Source organism: Haplochromis burtoni, unplaced genomic scaffold (genome assembly GCF_018398535.1).
Source record: "Haplochromis burtoni strain Fernald_Lab_line unplaced genomic scaffold, NCSU_Asbu1 Contig_571, whole genome shotgun sequence".
NCBI lineage: Eukaryota > Metazoa > Chordata > Actinopteri > Cichliformes > Cichlidae > Haplochromis > Haplochromis burtoni.
Window position 1 is genome coordinate 319,388 of NW_024582932.1, and position 11,839 is coordinate 331,226.

The window sequence follows — 11,839 nt, forward strand, 5'->3', positions numbered from 1 at the left end:
TTGTCTCTCTTATGTTTTATTTTTGCTTTTCTGGCTCGGAAACTGCCTGATAATTTTAATGAAGCCAAGTTTATCACCTTTAGCATGCTGATATTTTGTGCAGTGTGGATCACATTTATCCCAGCGTATGTCAGCTCTCCAGGGAAGTTCAGTGTTGCTGTAGAAATATTTGCTATTCTTGCCTCCAGTTTTGGACTGCTGATTTGCATTTTTTTCCCCAAATGTTATATCATCTTACTGAAACCAGAAAGGAACACAAAAAAGAACATGATGGGAAAGGGAGCTCCATAATCATCTTTCTGAAAAAAATAAATAAAACAATATGTAAGCAATGGTTTGGATATTCAAACAACAGTTCACTTCATCCTTCGGTTACAAAGATTGTATTTTTAAAATGCATATGAATATACCAGTGACATTAATATGGTCATATTGCGAAAAGTATTCACGCTCACTCATCAAAATTATTGAATTTAGGTGTTTCAATCACAGGTGTATATAACCATGCATGTAGGCATGCAGACTGCTTCTACCATCTACTATCAAAAAGTTGATTCTGTTCATTGGACATAGTGTTTTCAGTAGGAGAAATGTTTTGTCACTCATCCAAGTGACTTCTTCACTCTCAGCTGACTTCAGCTTTCCCAAACCTACTCTACTTGGCTCTACTTTAAGAGTCACCACCATCTCAAAGCAGGATATCAAAGACATAGCACAAGTTTGTCCACGTGGAGGTATTTCTCCTCTTTATTGTGAGTGTTGTTAGAGTCATTGCTCAAAAAAGTTGTCATGGTGTGCGCTCTGTGAAAGGCAGGAGGAAGGACCCAAATGCAGGCCCAAAAATTAAACTCAAAGCGACAGCTTTATTTGCTAGAAAAACTCAAACATGAAATACAAGATAACTCAAACTAGAAACTCAAAGCACAAAACTCTAATTAGACAGCTGGGAAAACTAGAAAAGAAAACCAGGAACAGAGAACCAGAATGTTACCATAAGTACAGAGGAGAAAACACAGCACAATGAAGGTACAACACAACAACTAACAGAAAGAAACACAGGACTTAAATACACAAGCAGAACAACAAGAGGATGGGGAACAGGTAACACAACTGGGACAAGTCAGACCTAACGAGACAAGGGAAGCAAAACCAGACACAGTGCACACAGGACAGGGAATATCAAAAGAAAACAGGAAACATATGACAGGCACAGAGGCATGGACTTGACACTGAACAGAGGGAACATGGAGCACAGGGACAGGATTAACTGGGGAACAAGAAAATAAACATGAAGACAGAACTACGCCTACACTAAACATGAGGGGCACAGGAACAAAACCCAAGAACTAGAAACCGCAAAGAAGAACTAGATAGCTAGAAATACAATACCATAAACCAAAAAGACTATTAATAATAAACTATGATGAAATCAAATATTAATAATAACACAAAACACTGGGTCACCAACCCATGACCGTTACAAAAGCTTGTTGTTTCCAACATGGCGGCGCGTGCACACGCAGCGGCTTCTCTCTCTCCCGAACAAACTACTTTTTCGTGTTTTTCGTCCTGTAAGTTGCAGTGTTTTTGTAAGTCTTTGTCGCGTCTATCTGTGTGCAAGCGAGGATATGCCCGAACACTTCTTCTCGACATCGGCAGAAACAAACTTTTTAAGTTAAACTCTGTGGACACCGAGAAGCTGAAAGATCTGGGTCTGCTCCGTAGGCCTACTCAATCACCGACCCCCACTCCCGCACTTCGCCCACAATGGATGCGCCTCAAGCGGTGTCCACAGAGTTTAACTTAAAAAGTTTGTTTCTGCCGATGTCGAGAAGAAGTGTTCGGGCATATCCTCGCTTGCACACAGATAGACGCGACAAAGACTTACAAAAACACTGCAACTTACAGGACGAAAAACACGAAAAAGTAGTTTGTTCGGGAGAGAGAGAAGCCGCTGCGTGTGCACGCGCCGCCATGTTGGAAACAACAAGCTTTTGTAACGGTCATGGGTTGGTGACCCAGTGTTTTGTGTTATTATTAATATTTGATTTCATCATAGTTTATTATTAATAGTCTTTTTGGTTTATGGTATTGTATTTCTAGCTATCTAGTTCTTCTTTGCGGTTTCTAGTTCTTGGGTTTTGTTCCTGTGCCCCTCATGTTTAGTGTAGGCGTAGTTCTGTCTTCATGTTTATTTTCTTGTTCCCCAGTTAATCCTGTCCCTGTGCTCCATGTTCCCTCTGTTCAGTGTCAAGTCCATGCCTCTGTGCCTGTCATATGTTTCCTGTTTTCTTTTGATATTCCCTGTCCTGTGTGCACTGTGTCTGGTTTTGCTTCCCTTGTCTCGTTAGGTCTGACTTGTCCCAGTTGTGTTACCTGTTCCCCATCCTCTTGTTGTTCTGCTTGTGTATTTAAGTCCTGTGTTTCTTTCTGTTAGTTGTTGTGTTGTACCTTCATTGTGCTGTGTTTTCTCCTCTGTACTTATGGTAACATTCTGGTTCTCTGTTCCTGGTTTTCTTTTCTAGTTTTCCCAGCTGTCTAATTAGAGTTTTGTGCTTTGAGTTTCTAGTTTGAGTTATCTTGTATTTCATGTTTGAGTTTTTCTAGCAAATAAAGCTGTCGCTTTGAGTTTAATTTTTGGGCCTGCATTTGGGTCCTTCCTCCTGCCTTTCACAGAGCGCACACCATGACAACTTTTTTGAGCAATGACTCTAACAACACTCACAATAAAGAGGAGAAATACCTCCACGTGGACAAACTTGTGCTATGTCTTTGATATCCTGCTTTGAGATGGTGGTGACTCTTAAAGTAGAGCCAAGTAGAGTAGGTTTGGGAAAGCTGAAGTCAGCTGAGAGTGAAGAAGTCACTTGGATGAGTGACAAAACATTTCTCCTACTGAAAACACTATGTCCAATGAACAGAATCAACTTTTTGATAGTAGATGGTAGAAGCAGTCTGCATGCCTACATGCATGGTTATATACACCTGTGATTGAAACACCTAAATTCAATAATTTTGATGAGTGAGCGTGAATACTTTTCGCAATATGACCATATTAATGTCACTGGTATATTCATATGCATTTTAAAAATACAATCTTTGTAACCGAAGGATGAAGTGAACTGTTGTTTGAATATCCAAACCATTGCTTACATATTGTTTTATTTATTTTTTTCAGAAAGATGATTATGGAGCTCCCTTTCCCATCATGTTCTTTTTTGTAGTTCCTTTCTGGTTTCAGTAAGATGATATAACACTTTGGAAAAAAATGCAAATCAGCAGTCCAAAGCTGGAGGCAAGAATAGCAAATATTTCTACAGCAACACTGAACTTCCCCGGAGAGCTGACATATGCTGGAATAAATGTGATCCACACTGCACAGAATATCAGCATGCTAAAGGTGATAAACTTGGCTTCATTGAAATTATCAGGCAGTTTTCGAGCCAGAAAAGCAAAAATAAAACATAAGACAGACAAAAGTCCAATGTAGCCAAGCACAGCCCAGTAGCCCACAGATGTGCCCAGAGCACACTCTAAAGTGATCTTGTCTTTAAATTCCTTAAATTTTTAAATGGAAAAGGAGGCGAAACTGTTAACCAAATTATACACATGAAAGTTGTATAAGAGTAAAACTTGTAACACAGAGTCTCTGCTGTGTAGGTCCAAACCATTTCTGAACATTACTACCTGGACGCGTTGCCCGGAAAGCCATCAAAACAACCATTGTTTTCCCCAGAACACAAGAGATGCAGAGCACAAAGGTGATCCCAAAAGCTACATGTCGCAGCATGCAGGACCATTCAGAGGGCTGACCAATGAATGTCAGAGAACACAGGAAACAAAGAGTCAAAGAGAAGAGCAGCAGGAAGCTCAGCTCAGAATTGTTTGCCCTCACAATAGGAGTTTTCCTGTATTTGAAGAATATTAATGCCACACCAGTAGTCATGCATGTTCCAAATAAAGATGCAGCAGTCAGGAGTGCTCCCATAATTTCTTCATATGATAGAAACACTGCTCTTTCTTAATACACGTAGTCTCTTTTTCGATTTGGCCAAAACTCAGGGAGACATCTCACAACAGCTGACAGAATCTGCAAATTGATAATGAACCAGATGTTACACTTCATGAGTAGATTTTTCACTTTTCCCCAAGTGCATAATTTTCAGTGTTTACATCTACTTTATCCTATATCATTTCTACAATTACTCTAGTAAGCTACTGATGTCACACAATCATAAAGAGAAGAAGCAACATGTTTCCTGACATTTCTTCACTTTCTCATCAACATAGCAGATGATGCATTTCTTACATTGCTCCAGTTTCTACTCTGCACCTAGCCAAATATAGAGCATACAAAAATGAAAAGAGATCAACCTACAAACCCATGTTATCTGCTGAGTTGACTGTTTTGTTTTATTTTTTTTTATTTCTATTAACGTTGAAGATTTGGTGTCACCTGGAGTTGACTCTTGAACTGTGAAAAGACATCTGGCATAGGTCTTTTTGTCTGTTTCTTTTTTATAAGGTGTATAAGGTGTATTTTACTGGCTTTGGGGGATATGTGAATTAAACAAAAATGCAAAGCCTGCCTCACTAACTTCTAAAGTTTCTGTTAGAGCACAAAACCTGTAATGTTGCTGATCTCGCCCTCTGCACATCTTATACAGTCATAGCAGCAAACAGGCCTTCCTTTCTGGAGAACCTTGCGTGTTCCTGGGGGACATTTCTCACTGCAAACTGACACAGGCACCTGTATGGATAAATGCACAATGACTACAACAAAAGTCCCTGTATCATTTGAGCTTTATTTTTCATTGCCTCAAATTCAAACCAAATTCAAACATTCAAAATCTAAATTTTAGCTTTTAATTACGGTTTTAATTATTTTCTAATACCTTACCTGCTTTGTGTTACTTTCCCAAATTAATGAGTTATTTTGCAGAGTCAGCTGTTTGTCTGGAGAAAGTGATCATCATAAAGACCAACTGTCACAAACTCCACAATACTGTTTTTTCTTGGCTGCCAGTTTATAATTTCATACTTTGCTGCTGGATCTCCATTCTCATCAAAGTAAACCTCATCTCCTTCTTTTGTTTTGAAGTAAATTTTTAGAATGCGCTGCAAAATCTAAGAAGACAGGCAGTCTGTTAATTTATTGAATCTCATTTTGTAACACAGACAGCACAACTGCTACTTTTTGTTTAAATGTAACCTCACCATGAATGGATCTAGTTGCACATTTTTGTTACATGTTTTATTACAGTTGAGGATATTGTGAAGGGCATGGGCCACAGCATACACTCCTTTGTAGACATTGTTAAAGAGAGGCATAGAGACATATCAAGTGAAGCTAGTTTTGAACTCCAGTCATATCTTCATGTCCAGTACACTCTCTCTGAATGTCTGCTGATGACTTCAACTCCTTGAACTTACAACTAAATAGTGTCTCCCAGAACTCAATAAAGAGTTCATTATTAGATGAATTCAGTGATTTTACATTCAGTATAAACTCTTTCAAGCCACTGACATGTGCTTTTGGAATTGAAAGACCAATGGCACCATCTAGTATGTGATGTATATCCATTGCAGCTATTTGGGAATCAGATATCCAAGACTCACTGCCTACCCACTGGTACCCAGTTAGGCCATGGACAGACAGTTTATTTATTAGCACATCCATATCCATGTGTGAAAGAAAGCAATGATCACCTTGGAGGTTGAAGCCTTTATATTGTCAATGATCTTTTGTAATTTTTTCATATGGATCTGTCCTAAAAAAAGATACAGAATACTCTAGACAGATGCCCAGCTGCTGTGCAGTTTCTGTGAATGTGGCCATGCCATTATTTCCATAATCATCATTGGTTCGAATAGCTCCAACCCAAGTCCATCCAAAGTACTTGACCAAATGTGCCAGGGCTCTGCTCTGGTAGTAGTCACTTGGTATTGTTCTGAGGAAGGATGGGTACTTGGTTTTGTCACTGAGACAAGCACATGTGGCAAAGTGACTGATCTAAAAGAGAGGAAAAAGAACTCATTCACATGGAAAAACACAAAGAATGATATATATTGATAAAGTGGAACAATAAAGGCAAATGGTTTTTGTTGGGGTTTTTTTTTCCAGAAATTCTTACATTTCTACCAATCCTACCTACCATTGGTATATAAAATGGCCCAATTACAGTTGATATTGCCATGCAAGGAGATGAAGAAGTCTCTCCCAAAATGGTCTGCACTGATGCAGGTCTGGTACAGGGTACTCCAGACACTGCAGAAAAAATTTCATTACCATTTACTAAGGCAAGTGCAACTTTTATACCTCTGGCAATGGAGCCACAAGTATCATACATTTTATAGCCCAGAGAGACTCCTGGCAGTAGATCTGAACTGTTGTTAATCTCCTCAATGGCAAAACGCATAGCCTGGGCAAACTGGAACTCTCTGAAATTCAAACTTGATCCAAACAGTAAATAATTGATATAATATTTAGTTCCACATTGAAGAAGACACAGAACATTGTTAAATGTCACTCAGTTAAAATCAATCCGTCAGTAACACAACTGAAATACATGAATATCTAAACCAGAATGAGACAAAAGACCTGACACCTTTTTTTTACAGAGATCACTTTTAGATATTTCAAAATTGAATAAATTTTTGCACTTTACCTGGTACATTGCAGTGGTAGTGGTTGTTCATGTAGGTATCCTTTCTGTCTTTCCAGCTGTGTGAAAAGAGAACATCCCCTCCAGTATAATATCCCCATTCTTAGATACAGTTGGGGTTCTCAGGGTCCCCTCTTCTCTTGCATATCTCCTCACTCTGAGAGAAACACGCTACCAATAACAGTTGTAAAAATGCCCACCCCTGTTCTGGCCATTTCTGCGTAGATGGCATGCTGTCTGGAAAACCTAAACCACTGGGTGGCATTATATGGCACTGTATACAGTAAGACTTGTATTTATACATTTTAAAGTAACAAAAATTAATCCCTGTGGAACAAAAAGGTGGGGTGAGAGGAGTAACTCTGTGATATACTATAGTCTTATTCAAAATATATTCTATATGTGCTTAAATTCCAAATACGTATTTGTTATCAATTTTTTAATTGACTGAGATACAGTTTAAACTACATTTTCTTTAACTTTAATTACACTCAAGAGAATCTGATTTAGTGCTGGCTCAAAACAACAACCTGCTTTCTGATTTAGGGCTGGCTCAAAACAACAACCTGCTTTCTGATCTATGGTAGGCTCAAAACAAAAACCTGCTTTGTTATCTTATATGCAATGTTTTTCTAAACAAAGGAATATCCTGCTAGTGTTGTAGTTTAGCTTGTACTTGTCTGCTGTCTGGAGGCAGAAGGGTTGCATGTCTAATCTGCTAACAATAAATAACTTTATCAGGGTTAAATATGTGTGTTTATGCATATTTGTGTGTTTGAGCCTTGTTCAAAACATGAAGCTTGAGGTGAGAAGGACAATTAGGATGTTGGTGGCCTTCTCTCACCCTTCTGTATGATTCTTCATATATTGAGTCTGTTCTGTTCTTTAAAATAAATACAACCTGTAGCCACTTCTAACATGTTTCCTTACATATTGTAACGCACTCGATTACAAGTTAGTTGATTGTTGTGTTATTGTGTTCACATTGCCACTCACTTATGGCATAGCTGCTCCACAGTCTAGAGGCCGTTAAGCCTATCAGTCATATCAGCTAACTATGACAGAGTAGCAGAGCATGCTTGTGGCTGGCTGAGAGCATTTGGGGAGTGGGAGCATACTTGCCAACCTTGAGACCCCATAATTAGGGAGACATTCAAAAGGGCTGTTGTGGGGCCATCTCACACTTCATCCATGGAAGCCATGACAGTGGGATTAAGGAGGTCCTCAAAATATTCTTTCCATCGCTTGAATATTTTCTCAGCTGAAGTCCGCAGCGCTCCACCAACACTATACACAGTGTAGGTAGAGCAATCACTTTCCCCTCCTAAGTCGCCTGACAGTGTGCCAGAATCTCTTCGAGGCAGTCCGAAAGTCTTTTTCTGTGGCCTCTTCGAACTCCTCCCACACCCAAAATTTTGCTTCAGCCACTGCCCAAGCCGTGTTCCACTTGGCCTGTTGGTAGCTATCAGCTGCCTCCAAATTCCCACAGGCTAACCAAGCCCGTTACCATGTTCAAACACGGTGTTCGTTATGGCCAAACTGTGTTTTGCACAGAAGTCCAACAACAATCAGATCCGGGAGGCCGTTTGCGCCCCTTCAGGTCTCACTGTCATTGCCCACATGAGCATTGAAGTCTCCCAGTAGGAACACAGAGTCCCCAGGTGGAGCACCCTCTACCACCCCACCCAGGGACTCCAAGATGCTGGGTACTCTGAACCGCCACTTGGTGCATAAGTGCAGACGATGGTCAAGACCCGTTACCCGACCCGAAGGCGCAGGGAACGAACCCTCTTGTCCACTTGAAGAAAGCCCAATGTACGGACAGGAAGCCGAGGAGATACTAGGATACCCACTCCAGTCCACCACCTCTCTCCAGGAGACTGGTTCTAGAGCCCAAGCCGTGCATTTAGGTGAGCCCGACTATATCCAGCTGGTACCTCTCAACCTCACACACTAACTCAGCCTCTGTCCCCATCAGAGAGGTAAAATTCAATTTCCCAATTGCCAGTCTTGGTATCCAGGTATCAGTCCACCAGGGCCTCTGCTCCTGACCACCACCCAGCTCACAATGCACCCATGACGGTGCCTCCTGCAGGACGATGGGCCCATGTGCTTTTTTTGGGCTGTGCCTGGCCAAGCCCCATGGACTAAGGCCTGGCTTGCCCTTGGGCACCCTCCCTGGGCCTGGCTTTAGGGAGGGGCCCCGGCAACCCTATCATGGGCAGGGTGAACTGTTCCCTAAGTGTTCTTCTCATAGGGGCCTTCTGAATCACTCTGTGTTTGATCTAATCCCTCACCCAGGAGACCCTAGGTGAGGGATTTCCAGGTACGTCGAGGCCTGTGTATTTTAGCTCTGTGTTTGTCTTTGCTCAGTGTCGCGTCGTACAATCAGATTTTGCCTGTGTGTTCTAGTTTGTGTTTTTCCCTGGTTTGATTTCTGTTTTCTGCAGTCAGCGTTCAGTTCATGTTTTGTTTTTATCGCCAGCTATAAAGCTATGGTTTTCAGCGAGTCCTGCTTTTGGATCCTCACCTCTGCCTACCCGCACACAGAGCCCTGACAGAATGAAAAGGAAATTAACAAAACAAAGGAAAAGGCCAAGCAGATGGTCACAACACCTATGGATTTGAAGACTAAGATAAAAACATGCAGTAGCAGCAGCACTGGCATCACAACAACAGCTGAATCCACCAGGTCTTTGGGGGCCCCCTCCAAACCAGCCCACAATGGATTATCAGCAAATACCATTGCGAGGAAGATGAACTAATGATTTTATATGTTATTACAAATTACTTTTGCTACAGTGAATGAATGTCATTTCTGTTAATCATCAGCCTAATAATTAGGTCTGATCTTGTCATATTGCCTTGACCTGACTGTCTCATTAATGCTGTTATTACTGAACATCACCAGCAAATGCTATTGTATCATTACTGAGAGAAATCATGATGTGTAAAGAATTAAAAGGTTTACACTGCATGATTGCTTTGCACATGAGTCACACCCCTGCTAAATGTTATGTTCTGAGTTCTTTGTTTTCAGAGCATCCAACATGACCACACCACCCAACTAAATGCCAAAGGAGGGTAATTATACATGTTTACTATAATGCAACAGAGGTAGGTGAAGTGCAGCAAAGCTTTCATGGTTTAATAAAATAATAAACATTGTGAATTGGTCCAATACCAGATACCTATTTCCAAGTCTGATCTATTGTGGTTCTGTGGAGGAAAAGACTTGGATTTCCTGCTTGGATGTGGTTAGGAACCTGTACAATGGTAAGACTAGTGCTTCCAGTGACTGTAATAGGGTACTGGTCAAACCTAACTCCAATACTTTTGTGGTTAAGATGATTCCTCAATATTAATATTGATTTCATAAAGATTGTGATACAAATTGGTGTTATTGAAGTTCTAAGATGTGTGTCTAATGAGCATGTGTTACCTAATTAAATTGAAAACGTGTTTACATTCATTCTGTTGGGGAATCCCTAATAACATGTGGACCACACTATAATATCCAATTGGCTAACTTAATCTGATGATAACATTGCAGGTCCATTTGAAAAATTTGTTTTCAAGTCAGTGAGGGTGGTATAGAACAGGAAGTCCTTAGACTTCCCCTCTCCGCTCTTGGCGTGTTTGGTATTGTGTGCTGCACTCTCATTCCTAAAAACATAGCTTCAGATGCCATTGTTAGAGTATGGCAGAGGACCTGAAAAGTGAAGACGACAGTCAAGGAAGCCAGAAGGAAGGTACTGAGAGAGGAAACTTCGGTTTTTTGTTCTTTTTCCCTCCAACATTCAGGTCATCAGGCTTGTCCAGAGGACCTCATTTTGCACTCTCCTGATGGGAAAGGATGATGGCCTGTAAGGTCCATTAACTTTTATTAGAAGAGTGACAGATTTTTCTCACCTTCTGGGGACTTCTGAAACAGGTTTAAGAGAGGAAGACCACTCTGGTCCAATATCACATTGATACCAAGAAAGGACATGAGGCTTTAAGATGGATTGTGGATTTACATGTTAAAAGGTGTGAAAGTAGAGATTTGTTTTAATTTTTTTAAACAAATTTTTAATATGTGTGCCCCATTGTCTTACATATTACAATTACCTCACAATTTTTATCACGCACTTATATTTTATCTAAAATAACACATTTATATCTTATCTTTTATTACACAAATCAGTGTTGTAGAATAGAGTGTTGAAAAGATAATGTCACGCCCATCCAAAACCAGACTGCTTAAAAAATACCACAAGGAATAAGTTTTCTGTTTAGACAGTCGGTGGTTGTTTATCTGTTCTTCTCATTGCAGAAGGAGATATCCATACCAGGGTGTATGGTGATCCATGGAATAGACCCAAGGCAAATAATGGGAAACAAGTCCACGACCACAACCTCCCCCGAAAAATTTTGGCCAATCAAATTAACATTTTGTTTTTATATCTCATAATAAAAGTGTTTACTACCTGGGTGCTCTTTATTCGTACAGATTGCTGAGCTGTCTTCTCTCATAAGATTGAACCCAACAGTAGTGAGAACTGTGCACTATGAATTAAGTGTGTGTCAATCATAATATACTCAAAAAATTTTTTTTATTGAATCATAAATGTTAAAGTCAGGCATTGTCTGAATGTTTGCTTAGTCATTCTGACCACACGCTAAACACCTCAGACAAGATCTGAGCAGTGTGCTATGTTTGCATTCTCTGCTGGTACAAAAAAACAAAACAAAACAGCACAGAACCACACACACAAACTTAATATTTTAATTAAATAACTTATTTATTTTCATGATGGTGGTCGTGGAGCACCCTTCCCCATCATGTTCTTTTTTGTGTTCTTTTCTGGTTTCAGTAAGATGATATAACACTTTGGAAAAAAATGCAAATCAGCAGTCCAAAGCTGGAGGCAAGAATAGCAAATATTTCTACAGCAACACTGAACTTCCCCGGAGAGCTGACATATGCTGGAATAAATGTGATCCACACTGCACAGAATATCAGCATGCTAAAGGTGATAAACTTGGCTTCATTGAAATTATCAGGCAGTTTTCGAGCCAGAAAAGCAAAAATAAAACATAAGACAGACAAAAGTCCAATGTAGCCAAGCACAGCCCAGTAGCCCACAGATGTGCCCAGAGCACACTCTAAAGTGATCTTGTCTTTAAATTCC

The 11,839-nt window shown here is 40.2% G+C and overlaps 1 pseudogene; it reads right to left on the reverse strand.

Moving 5' to 3' along the window:
• The window catches only part of LOC121812400, a 13,739-nt pseudogene extending 5,168 nt beyond the window's left edge, over nt 1-8,571 (reverse strand).
• Nucleotides 8,572-11,839: the final 3,268 nt, after the last annotated feature.